This window comes from Paroedura picta, chromosome 3, assembly GCF_049243985.1.
Source record: "Paroedura picta isolate Pp20150507F chromosome 3, Ppicta_v3.0, whole genome shotgun sequence".
Taxonomy (NCBI): domain Eukaryota; kingdom Metazoa; phylum Chordata; class Lepidosauria; order Squamata; family Gekkonidae; genus Paroedura; species Paroedura picta.
In genome coordinates this window covers 40,911,621-40,924,258 of record NC_135371.1, presented here as the reverse complement: position 1 = coordinate 40,924,258, position 12,638 = coordinate 40,911,621, and the positions used below count along the sequence as shown (strand labels likewise).

General features: G+C 44.4%; 1 protein-coding gene across 12 annotated transcripts in view; it reads left to right on the top strand.

Annotated features, from left to right (window-relative positions):
* PLXNA1 (plexin A1) overlaps window positions 1-12,638 on the top strand; it is a 424,561-nt gene that overhangs the window by 41,986 nt on the left and 369,937 nt on the right. The window contains exon 1 of one of the 12 annotated variants that reach the window (XM_077325382.1): window positions 11,064-11,232. The exons of the other annotated variants lie outside the window; for them this stretch is intronic. The gene's annotated coding sequence lies outside the window, so the exon portion shown is untranslated. Of the gene's footprint in view, window positions 1-11,063; window positions 11,233-12,638 lie in introns of those variants that run through there. 12 annotated transcript variants of the gene reach the window in all.

The following is a 12,638-nucleotide window of genomic DNA, read 5'->3' as shown; positions in this document are numbered from 1 at the left end:
CCGCATGTTAAGATTCTAGTTCAACACATGCTGTGCTCTGTAAAACTGGACTGGCTTTTGCTAGCTCTTCCTGAGCCATGACCACTTCCTAGATACTCCCATGGCTACTGCCTAGAGGGGAATGTTAGGCAGATCCCTCAGCCTTACTGTGAGCTCCCTCTGAAGGGCTGTAATCATTTTTCCTGGAGTGGTTTCAGCTGACAGGAGTCTCCTCCTTCCCTTACTTGGGACTTCACTGGAACTCATATTTCCCAGGTCTCCAGTCCTAGGACTTCTTTTCAGGGCCAGGCTTTACCTGTGACATGTGTGAAATATGTCTGTGTGTGGTGGGTGTGTTGCCCTCCCACCACGAGTCAGGGGCCAGGGGCCGTGGTTGTGACCACACACTCGAGGTTCTTGAGCCCCTGGGCCTCTCTGGGCCTCTGCTGCAGTGGCCTGCCTTGTGAAGGCTGACAGCTTGCAGAGCAGCCTGTGGGCTCTCCCTCAGCCCCCGCCTCCTTTTGCTATCTCACACATATCCAATCTGCCAGCCAAGTTGGCACAGAGACCGAGGAGAAGTAGTAATCCAATTTGGCCACTTTAACTGCACTTTGCTAACGGTGCCGCTGGCCAAAGCTTGGGAACTTTAATCTGCCTAATGACCTCAGCTTTGGGGACTGGGAGGCTGACTGACGGTCATTTGTTTTATTTATTTGCTTTTACTTTTCTTTGGCTGTTGGAGCGGGATTTGATGCTCAGATGTTAGGATTGCCTCGGTCCGGTTGTGGCACTCTGCAAAAGCAGGATGTGGCAGAAGGAAGAGCAGAGAAGTGTGGTTTCTTTTTTTTCCCTTTTTTTTCTTTTTTGGTAATTTTGTTTTTACTACCCTTCTGTCTCATTCTCCAAATCGTCTCCTCCTCTCCCCTTTAGAAGAAATCTTGTAGAGACAGCATCACCCGGCAAATCAGTTTTGCAATATCTCATTATTTTCAGGAATGCTCTGCCCAAAAATTAAAAAAAAATGAAAGTGTATTTCACTTCCTTTGGTTGCCTACTGTTTAATGTACAAAATACAGGGGTGGTAATTGCATTAAAATGTATATAATTATACCATACAGGGGGGAAAAAGTCTTGCTAATTGCACGGGTGTTTTGAACTGATAAGTGTGGAGTGATTCATGTTTTCTTTGGAGTTCACTCAGGCAGACCCGTTGTCCACAATGGCAGAAGCTTGTTTTCGTATTGTTCCGAGATGGTGAACTAAACATAGAAACTGAGCTGACTTTGCTGGCTTTTAGACGTACTGAGCCTGACGGGGTTCTTTGGATGTATTGATCCTGGAAGATGCTGAGCACAAAATACACAAGCTCTTAGGACCAAACTGGAGGCGAGGGCAAGGGGCAGCCATGCCTCGTTGTCTGCAAATGTTTGTAAATGAAGTGAAGGGTGGGGGCAGAGGCCTTTGAAAGAAACACCTGAGAAGGTGCGTACAGTGGAAGAGCATTGACCTCGTCCCCTTTGCTCACCTCACTCCGTTTCTTCAGGCACTTTTCTCTTTTGGTATCAAGATATGGGCTGGCAGGAAAGTGGCCAGGCTGACAGCAGGCAGAGAGGTCAGGCAGGGCAGGAGGCACAGTTTGGCTGCTCCTGCTCTCGTGTGTCTTTTCCTGCAAGAGTTCAACCCCCACCCTGTTTGTAGATGTGAATGAACAGCCAAGTGAAGGGGCTCAACGGTGGCCTCCCTTGTCCTATCGAGCTGTCCCTGAAGCACACGGGCAAGTTTTTAAAGGCAGCAGTCACACTGACTGTGGTGTGACAACTCCGAGGCTCTTGGTGGATTAAAAATGGGTTATTTGATTAACTGTCTCATTTTAAATCAATTATGCTTAGATACATTTGCATATTACAGAGCCTCCGTGAAGGTGCCTTTGTGAGGGTAGTGAAAGAAAGTGTGAAGTCATTTAATACTCAATAAATAAACACTACCACTGATTTCCCTTTTTGTAGAAAAAAGCTGCCTTTTGAATCTTCTGCTTCCATTATGTTTGGAAATATGAAATATTAGTTTCCTGGCCAATGGGGGAAAAAAGAGTAACAAGTTCAAGATCTATCATTAATAAGATTTTCTGCCCAGCGCTGTCAGCTTCAGTTAGGCTTGGCTTTGATTATTGGGAAGAAAGTTGCATCAGGTTCCTTCCTCAGTGCTAGCTGCTAGTTTTGGAGATATAGGGAATGAAAGGTCATCTATGGGTTTTTTTGCTCCCATCCAAGTTGACCTAGAAAGGAAGGAGGTAGTGAATGGTTCTATACTGCATAAACCAAGAGGCCTTTTCTTGGTGTCCACTCCAACCAAGTAATTGAGGGATGGAAAGAAACAAATGTAATTTGTGATTAAAGCTTTAATTGACTTACCTGTGTGACTAATCAGACCTTTTCAGTGAAGTTTCTTTGAAGGTTGTGTGCTCTGTCTCCAACCTGTTAGGGCAACTCTCTCTAGATTTTTTTTAGGAGACTAAGTATATTAGCTATGTAGCTTCCTGCAGTACAGTTGCCCAGCTTCCTTTATGTGGGGAAAGGATAGGTTATTTTTGCACCTATATAAATAGAAAGGGCAAGGAGCCTCTTGTGGTACAGGGTGGTAAGGCAGCTGACATGCAGTCTGAAAGCTCTGCCCATGAGGCTGGGAGTTCGATCCCAGCAGCCGGCTCAAGGTTGACTCAGCCTTCCATCCTTCAGAGGTCGGTGAAATGAGTACTCAGCTTGCTGGGGGGTAAACGGTAATGACTGAGGAAGGCAATGGCAAACCACCCTGTATTGAGTCTGCCATGAAAACGCTAGCGGGCATCACCCCAAGGGTCAGACATGACTTGGTGCTTGCACAGGGGATATCTTTACTCAAATGGAAAGGGCATTTATACAGTCACCTAGAAAGGACTTCTGGTTCACCCACTGTTGAAATGAAGTTGGCCACTTGTAAAGTGTTCACTTCTGGCCTTCTCTTAATATCAGTTTGATCTGCAGCAATTATCAAGAAAGAACTTCAAGCCTTGAAAAGCATCAGCTGCAGATTTCTGCATGCTAAGCCTCTGCTAAAACTGTCCAGTCTGCAAAACCTGCGTGGTTTCAGAAGGGTAGCAACAAGTAAAGCCAGGAAGGGGGAAAACTTGGTTTCTAGAACTCTGCCATCTGATTCAGTGATCTTTCTTAACCTCTGGCTCATGAAAAACACATATTTTTGCAAGCAGATTTACTAGCATAAGCGGAACATGGCCTTGATCCTTCAGTGACTGTCTTAGTTTTGGGGCTTTCTTTGGGGGTCAGCTCCATGGACTGGGCTATTAACAATAATTTAAAGTGGGTGGGAGGCAAACCAAAGTACCATTTTTCTGCCTTACTTGAAGACTCATTGAATTAATTTGAATTTCTCCCTCAAATGTGCCCAGGATTTGAGATTTGAGATATAGGGGAGAAAAGTGCCAACTTGCCCTCTTTTAATGTGACTTGTATGCTTCACTGTATCTTGGCTGTCTTTTCCAAGTTCATGGTAACTCATTCTTTTAGTGCAGGCTTTCTCAACAGGTTTTTTTTGGGGGGGGGCAAACCCTTTTGTTCCTTGATGGCCTCAGAAGGGTTGTGGAAAGGGGAGGGGGCCCAGTGATAAAATGACTTTCAGGGCCATGACAGAGAGGGGTGGCCTGTTGACATCACTCCCTGGGTTGCTCAAAGCCTGAAGAATGTTTCAGGGGTTTCTCAACAGTAAAAAGGAGGAGAAAGACTGTTTTAGTGTGAAACAATGTCTAAAAATGATCAGTGCTAAGAGGAATTATGCTATTTCAGTTATTTGTGGAAATAGTGGCTCCTCCTGAAATATTTTACAATGTTGCACATAGAATAGACTCCATTAGCAGAGCCGCAAGAGGGGAGAGGAAGAATGTGTGTGCCCCCCTCATAGTTTGGGGAATTTGGCACCACACTGTGTACTTTCCAGCTCCCACTTCTGTATTTCTAGCTTCCCCGGGCATTACAAAGCGGGAACTTAAAGCACTTTGTTTAACTATCAGGACATCTCTAAGAGAGCTCCGGAACTTGTTTGGAGAAGGTGCTGGGTTTTTGTTGTTGTTGTTGTTGCAAAAATGCATTGCGCTAGGCTTGTGGCAAGTCGCAACAATCGAACAGGTTTTAAACAGAAGTGATGTAGCACTTTGTGGCTTAGGAACTGAAGCCCCTGGTTCAAATTTTAGTTCAGACACCAGCTTTCTTGGATTCCCCCTCCTCCCCCCCATATTTGGTGTATAGTATAAGGGCATACCAGCATTCCTGGGTGTTTTATTCATATTAAGAGATACAGCATACAGATGAGAGAGAAAGAATGCATGTGAAGCACATTGCGAACTTAAGGAAAGCAATGTAGAACACTAACAGAGCAGCCTTCAGTGGATTATGGGTCATGGATTTCTGATTTTTGCCATCTGAAATCTTGTTTGGCATTTTCACTCCTAATTTTATTCCTCTACCATAGACATTCTTATTCCTAGAAATGCAGGCATGCAAACAAGAGGGTTGAGCCTGTGAGGGTCCTCTCTTTAAAGTGCTGCTGTGAGCTTTGTTGACTCGACCTAATCTTCAGCATGGTTATTGCTTCCACCTGTGATGTTGCAAAAAATGGGGTTGTCACCTCTGGTGGGAGAACAAGCATCAAGACGTTCTCTTAGAAAGCCCAAAACCTGTTTTTCAGGCTAATGCCTACAGCTAAACCGAAAAGGAAGAGAAGCTGCGTAATATACCAGAGTGCTTTCTAAAACAGGAGGGGAGGGGAATGTTTGTATGTGTGTGTTTTGAATCTGTTTGGCCCAGGCATAAGAATATCTGCTTTTAGTTACAAAGTCCTTTGTTGAGCCCCCACTGCTGGCATGTTTGATAATAGACATACCTTGCCCCAGGATACTTTCCCCACACTTTGCTGATTGACAGGTACCAACACCATGGGGCTTCCTTGTGGCTTCTGTACGCAGAGGTGACTAACATTCAAGACTGTGTGGTTTATAAGTCTGAATTGTTGTTGTTGCTTATCAGTGCTTGCTTGTCCCTCTAGTGGCAGAGGTTTGGGAATGGGGAAAAAGGAGATAAACACAAGTGTTGTGGCTTTGCTGAAAATAAAAACAATAATCCACCAGTTTCCATAGTAATCCACCAGTTTCCACAGTAATCCACCAATTTCCACAGTGCTTCCCATGATCATGGATTCATGGAGAAATTATAAGATTGGGAAACAGACTACGTTACCGGAAGTGCAGATCCACAATCGGTAGTGTAATCAACAAACTCCTGAGCTGATGCAGAGCTGATTCCTTAAGTCAGGGGTAGTCAAACTGCGGCCCTCCAGATGTCCATGGACCACAATTCCCATGAGCTCCTGCCAGCATTCGCTACCCCTGGTGTAGAGTGATACCACTGTTTTCTGAAGCAAACATGTCATGTGTAGATGAACGTGAACATGATGGAGTCCCCTGATGGGTATAATATTTTGCTTATATGCATGTCTGCTGTCTGTATTCCATGCATTTACTATGGAAAGCACCAATGTCCAAGCAGCAGACATATTTGGAGCAGCGCTAATAGATGTCTGCATTTAAAGCGCAAGCTGAGTTTTGTTTGTGTGACTGTAAGTGTGTGACCCAGGGCTGTTCCAGACATCTAGATGAATATGCCTCATATCGATACGGTGTGAAAAGTGCCCAATTCATGCCTTGATGAACATTGCTTGAAGTGGTCTGAGATTACTTTGCTTTAGTCATATTAAAAGCGCCTTCTGTAATGTAAAGATGGATAGGTATTATCTATCACGGCAGTGACTACGGAGAAGTTTCCTGCTCATTCAACTTCAGCTGTGCGCTGCTGGAACAGGAACCAGGTTCAACTTCCTTGCCCTTGCTGTGGAACATGGCTGAAGAGGTCTCTTGTATGGGAGAAGCAAATGATGAAGGCTGCTGTGATCTCTTTGCAGGTGCCTTTGTCAGCCCAACCTTTTACTTGTTGTTCCCTATAGGGAGTAAAATGGCCCATTAGCAAGGCAGGGATACGCTTCCTAATAGATAGGCTCCTCAGAAATTGAGAGGGATTCATGTTTTAATTTTTTTAGTAGAAATGGTTGAGCTGGTTAAGGCAGGGGTAGTCAACCTGTGGTCCTCCAGATGTCCATGGACTACAATTCCCACGAGCCCCTGCCAGCAAACACTGGCAGGGGCTCATGGGAATTGTAGTCTATGGACATCTGGAGGTCCATGGGTTGACTACCCCTGGGTTGAGGTCATGGTGCGGGTGCTGGGATAGGGGTGTGGGCTCTAGCTGCAAATGGGAGGAGATTTGAGGGTTGCACTGGTGACATCTTTTAAATGGAACGAATTCTAAAGCATGAAGTTGATATAAAATAACTGCATCTTCCCCTGCCAATGCAGCTGGGAGTGCAGTGTTGAATTTCACGAGTTCTTACTGGGTGGCTTGCGGTCTTCCTTCGGGTGTTTTAAGATGTCTTGGTTCCGTTTCTCCTTTGACCTTTGCATTTCTGTGGAAGTCAAGATTACTGCTGCTCCATTTGAATTCTTAGGTGTGTTTATCTGCTTTTATTGGATGGTGTTGGTCCATCCCTGCTGGAACAAAAATGACATCTGTGTCATGCTTTTGAAAAATGGTTTCCTTTCCCTTTGTTTTGTTTCTGCTGGAATGTTTTTAGATATTTCTCTCTTCCTCCCTCCTTTTCTGTGGTTCAACGAGATTCTACAAGCTCTCCAGTTATCTCTCATTGCTTCCAGCTTTCCCAGGCTTGCTCCTCCTTGGGCAATTAAAAACTTTTGCTGCATTGTGAGTCTTGAACTTTGATGTGAAAAGTGGATCCAAGCCCTCACTTGAATCCAGCCCTTCCTTCACTGCAGGCAGAAATGTCTTACAGTCTGGCAAATCGGTGGTAGACTTCCAGCCAAGACAGGGCCTCAAGTGCATGGAATGCTAGGAAGAAGGCACAATGAGCTGGGTTATGCCACAGTCTGTTATTAGCTGCAGAAGGGAAGGAGACAGTATCTAAAACTGATTCAGAGTTATCTCACCTTGTAAAAATGTGCCTGCCTGTGTCCTATGAAGCGTCTAGGAGAGAAATCGTTCCCCTCCCTCTCCATCCTAGACATGTGCTTTCTGGAAAAAGTAGCTAGAATGGGAGGATATAAAGAGAATAAGCTGATTTGACTTTAAGGAATACAAATCCAGATTCAAAGTGATGTGGATTAAAGGGCCATGCTAGATGTTTGGCATTAAAGGCAGGTCTAGGAATCCAGACTGCTGCCTAACACATGTAAAGCAATGGCAGAAGGAGAAGCAAGAGAGGATCCTTCAGCATCTCCCATACTACCCAATTTCACTAGGGAACTATTGGGGATGGATATGGGAGTTTGCTTGAAATCCTTAGGTTCAGTCACCCAAACAGTGAAGTGTGTGTACGTGTAAAGTGCCATCAACTTATGGTGACCTGGAAGGGTTTTCAGATTCAAAAACCTTTACGGGCATTTAAAAGAAACTCTGCCCATGAGTAATAATTACAAAAATGGAAAGAAAAGCAGCTGATAGATAAATAATAACCAGTTAAGCATTCCTCCGTAATATGCTTGATAAATAACGGATGTCACAAGAAATAAATTTCCGTGGCCGAGAATTATTTCTTATGTATCCGATTTCCCTTCTGTGTCATAGTAGCCAAAAATTCGGCTACTGGTTCAGTTATTTCCAGGGATGTACCAGCTAATAGATGTTGAATTATTCTATTCATGGGACCAAGGAAATGTACAATAATAGGTTCAATAAATTGGTGTCTGAGCATAGAATGTGATGGTCAATGGTGTAGGAAGGGTTTTCAAGGCAAAGAGATGGTTTGTCATCGTTTTCCACTGCATAGTGACTCAGCGACCCTGGGGATTTGTTTGTTGTCTCCCGTCCAGATACTAACTAGGGCAAACCCCGCTTAGCTTCTGAGACCAGGACTCATTCTGCACACATTGGATAATGCACTTTCAATGCACTTTAGAAGTAGATCTTTCTGTTCCACAAAGGAAAATCCAGATGCAAAACCACATTGAAAGTGCTTTATCCAACATGTGCGGAATGGGCCAAGATGAGTTTGGGCCTTCCAGGGCACAGCAGTCAATGAAACAGGTTTTTCCAAAACTGTTGGAAGCGTGAATGAGAAACTGAGTTCTGGAATGTTTTGCATGTTAACTATTGTCAGAGTTATTTATAAGGAAATAGGCTAATTGATAGCAAGACTCTCATGCTGCTAGATCATTTCTGTAGGTTGTTTGTATGTGAATAAAAATAGTTGAGGCATAAAGTGATGGAGACATATTGATCTGGGGATGGGGGAAGTAAATAGGTTTGCACCCAAGCAGGGCTGAAAGCAGAGGGTGAGCAATCAGGAATATACGTGTGTGATTCTAATGTATTTGTGTTACACTTGCTTTCCTCTGGACCCAGAATATAAGTAAAGATAAAACAATGAATCTTTTAGTGATTTTGTTTGCTAACAAGGGGCAGACTCAAAGTGGTTTCTTTCTTTCTTTTTCTTTTTTTCCTGTAGGGAGATTCTCTTCAAAATACGTGTATTGATCTGAGGCAAACCCTTTGTCTGGGAGTTCCAGCATCTAGGGCATGTTGTGATCTTGCTTTTGTCGTTCTGGGCTTGTGTCCCCGTTCTCTTCCTCATCCTTCTGATTTTGTGAGGAACTTTGAAAATCCGGATGCACTTCTCTGTGGGATAGAGCAAAAACTACAAATCAGGAATGAGGCATTGCTGTCATATTTCACTTTGTATGCAAAGGGATTTTTAATCCTCCTCCTGTGGTTAAGTGAACTTGGAATGCGGTGAATTTAGGGAAGCTAGCATAGTTATTATTGGTGGGAGGGAAATCTGAGTTGTTGAAATATATACAATTTCAACATGTAACCTTAGAAGTAATGTACCATCGATAAAACATTTTATACTAGTTTTCTTATTGAACTTTGAAGGCACTTAAACTTTTTTCCTCTTCCTTTCTTCTATGGCAGGGGTGTAGATCTCCAGATATCCGTGAACTACAATTGCTATGATCCCCTGCCAGAATGGCAGGGGCTCATGGTAATTGTAGTCCATGGTCATCCAGAGAGCAACAGTTTGGCTACCCCCTGCTATGGCAAGTGACTGCTGAACTCAGTGATGATGTTGCCCCTTGCAGTATGGTGGCCAAATCTGTGACTTCCTTGGGCTGGAGTGTGCATGGGAGAAATGTGTGTTAACTTAGTGAAATTCAGGTTAATTTTGCATAGTTTGTCTATCTGCTGTAGCTTGTGTATCAGCTTTTCATACACAGGAGCTAAGTATTGACAAGCAAACAAATTGACCTTGTTCACATTCTGTTCTCAAGTGTTAAAAACTTAAATTAGATATTTGAAAAGCTTTTGTATACAGACATAAAACCAAGAGATGAAAAAGAGAGAGAGAGAAAAAAAAGACTATAATCCTTTATTTTTGCCATCTGACAGTTAAAAGATCACAGTGTAGGGCAAAACACTGGAAATCAGCTGCCAGCCAGAGCAGCCAATTACAAACTTGGTTTTTCTACTTAGATAGACCAAATACTTAGAATCATAGAGTTGGAAGGGACTTCCATCGTCATCTAGTCCAACCCCCTGCCCACTGCAGGAACTCACAGTTACCTGCCCACTCACAGTGACTCCAATTTCATGCTCTAATGATTCCCTCCCTCCCCCCAGAAAAATCTCCAGATTCTAGCCTGGCCTGGAGGGAATTCACCTACCATCCCATACAAAGGTAAAGGTAAAGGTATCCCCTGTGCAGATGGAAGGCTGGGTCAACCTTGAGCTGCCTGCTGGGATCAAACTCCCAACCTCATGGTCAGAGCTTCAGACAGCATGTTGCTGCTTTACCACCCTGCGCCACAAGAGACCATCCCACAGTAGTAATCAGCAGTTCCTTGGGTATGCAAGGAAGGGCCACAAGAGTCAAACACTGGCACACCCCTTCCTGCCCACCCACACACAATCTGTCTAACTTCATAAAATCAGCATTTCTGTCAGATGACTAGCCTCTGCTTAAAGCCTCTCAAAGAAGGAAAACTCATCACCTCCCGAGGAAGCCTGGTTAGCCGAAAATTCTTTTGATTTAATTTCAACCCATTGGTTCTGGTCCACTAGTCTGGGGCAACAGAAAACAACTCTGCTCTATCTTCTCTATGGCAGCCCTTCAAATATTTGAAAATGGCTAGCATATCACCTCTTAGTCCTCTTCTTTTTAGGCTATACAGACCAAGACTTACTGTAGATCAACTTCAGGTGTATATATCCAATTCAAGCACATTTCTGCATTCACAAAGGCTAAAAATGGGCCAAATTGAAATTCTGAATGGTCCTAACAAGAATGCACGGGAAACACAAATGTCCAGGAGTGAACAGTGTATCATGCCTGTCAACCTACAAAAGGTGAATATGGCCAAGGAGCAGAGATTGAGTTGGGGGGGGGGGGATGCTAGGGTGCTTTGCAAAGACTTTCCACTGCTGTCTCCTGGAAGCACCACTAAAATCTGATCATTCCACAAATGCAGTTGTGTGTTTTTATAAGGGCTAGAGCTTGTTTTTAATAATGTAAAAAAGGTTGTGGCTGTTAAGGAGATCTTCGGCATACTTAATGGGGAGCAAGTTTCATCAGCGTCAGTATAAAGTGTTGTATAAATATGCATAAGATTGTGGTATAGATCTTGTGCATTCTGTTGTTTATAGCTGCTTCCATGCTGCTTTGTGACCCCCTGTGTACGGCAGGTCAAAAAAAAAAAGACTTTTGTTTACTTTGCTTAAGCAGCACATTCATCCAGACCAATTCTGCCAGTGGAGACCAACTGTTACTGAGAGACGCTTAAAAGGACTTGGGCCTTTAGGGAAAAGACTCCTTCTAGCTAGGTTATTTATGGTAGGGAGGATACTGCTGGGGCAAGCTGGGAACTCAGCTGGTGAGGGTGCAGCTGATCTCTCTCCCATGCACTGTCAGGAGTCATTGCGCTCTGAAGGACGGCAAACGACTATTGATCTGCAAGGGAAAAATGATATCAGTAAATTTTCTTATTGATATTCCCCTTTCCAGGGAGCAGCTGCCTTTACAGCTCTTCCTGGTTTTCAGCGTCGCTCTAGAAGAGTTTGACCGCAGACATAATTGCCCTCTTTTCTGGTGAGGATTTCTATCTGGATGTTTCCCAGCTCTTCTAATTTTTAAAAACAAAACTGGTGATTGCAAAACAACTTGGGGCATTGGTGATTGGGGTGGGGCGGGGGGAGGGGCTGAGATGATTTTGAACACTTGGCAGTCCCGAGTGTGTTGCTTCGCTGGGAAAGTCCATGATTATAAAATGAAAACCTGTGTTTGATTAGGAAAAAACAAAGGCAATTTTTGTCCTTTAGTTCCTCTGAAACCATTAACTGGAAACATATCAAGGTTTATAACGGGCCAGGATCCATTGGTGGTTATGAAGGAATCTCTTGAGTTTGTGAGTTTTTTGTTGTGTAACTGGGATGGGAGTGATGAAGCGACTTCACTGATGCTGGGCAATATGAGGTGCCCCCAGTCTTCATGGGACTGGAAGGGTTAAGACAGCCGGAAAGCAGCCGGAAGACTCTCCATCTCTTCTCCCCTCCCCCTTCTCTTGTTTGTATCAAGAGCTGTAGCCTGCAGGAGTTAGAAGAGGTTAAAGCCACAGCTAGTCTGAATCTCCTAGGGCCGTAAGCCTGAATGGATTGGCCTGTTGTGTGTTTTGCCTCCGTGCCCCTGATTCCCTGCCTTAGCAGCACTGTGGGATCTAGGCGCTCTAGAGACGGCTTCATGCTGCGGTGTCTTCCTGAAATCCTGTTGCTTCACAATCCCATTGTAGACCTGTGTTAGTACACACGTTGGCCAAGCCCGCAACTGAAAAAGCCAAAACCCCTGCAGCTTTTATTATTAAGAGCCAGGTATAACAGAGAAAAGACTGTCGTTTTAAGTGTCTGTCCGTGCCTGTCTGTCATGCACTTGGTAAAGCAGAGAAGACCTGTAAGGGGAAAGGTGGCGTCCTCACAAGGAAAATCTGCCTGGCTGCTTATTGGTTGCTGCTGTAGGCCCCCCTGCATGATAATCGGTGGGGAAAGCACCCTTGCCTCCATCAGTGCTGGATAGCTGCCATGTTCCCTGAAGAGAGACAAGGGAAGCATGGGGATAGTAATGCACAATGGACAGCAGCTGTGGCAAACGGTCCTTACTACTAGAGCCTCATTAGGGGGTGCTGAGTATGGGTGCCATCACCAAGGTACCAAGCCGTATTGTGTGCTCTGGCCGTCTTCCATTGGATTTGCAGCTGATAGTGTCCCTGGTTTCTAGCTTTCTAAATGCGAGGCTTTCCCTATAGGGAGAAACAGTCTTATTACTGAGGCCGTGTTGACTCCTCAGATGTAGGGAGTTGCAGAGAGGTAATGTCTTCATCACCTGTTTGCTCTACATAGTTAACTCACAAGAAAAAAAATGAAGCGTTTGGGAATACTGAAAAATGGAAGGTGAAGTTTTCAATGGCAAAAGTTGCTCCCCCCTCCCCCCCCCCGCTATGTCTA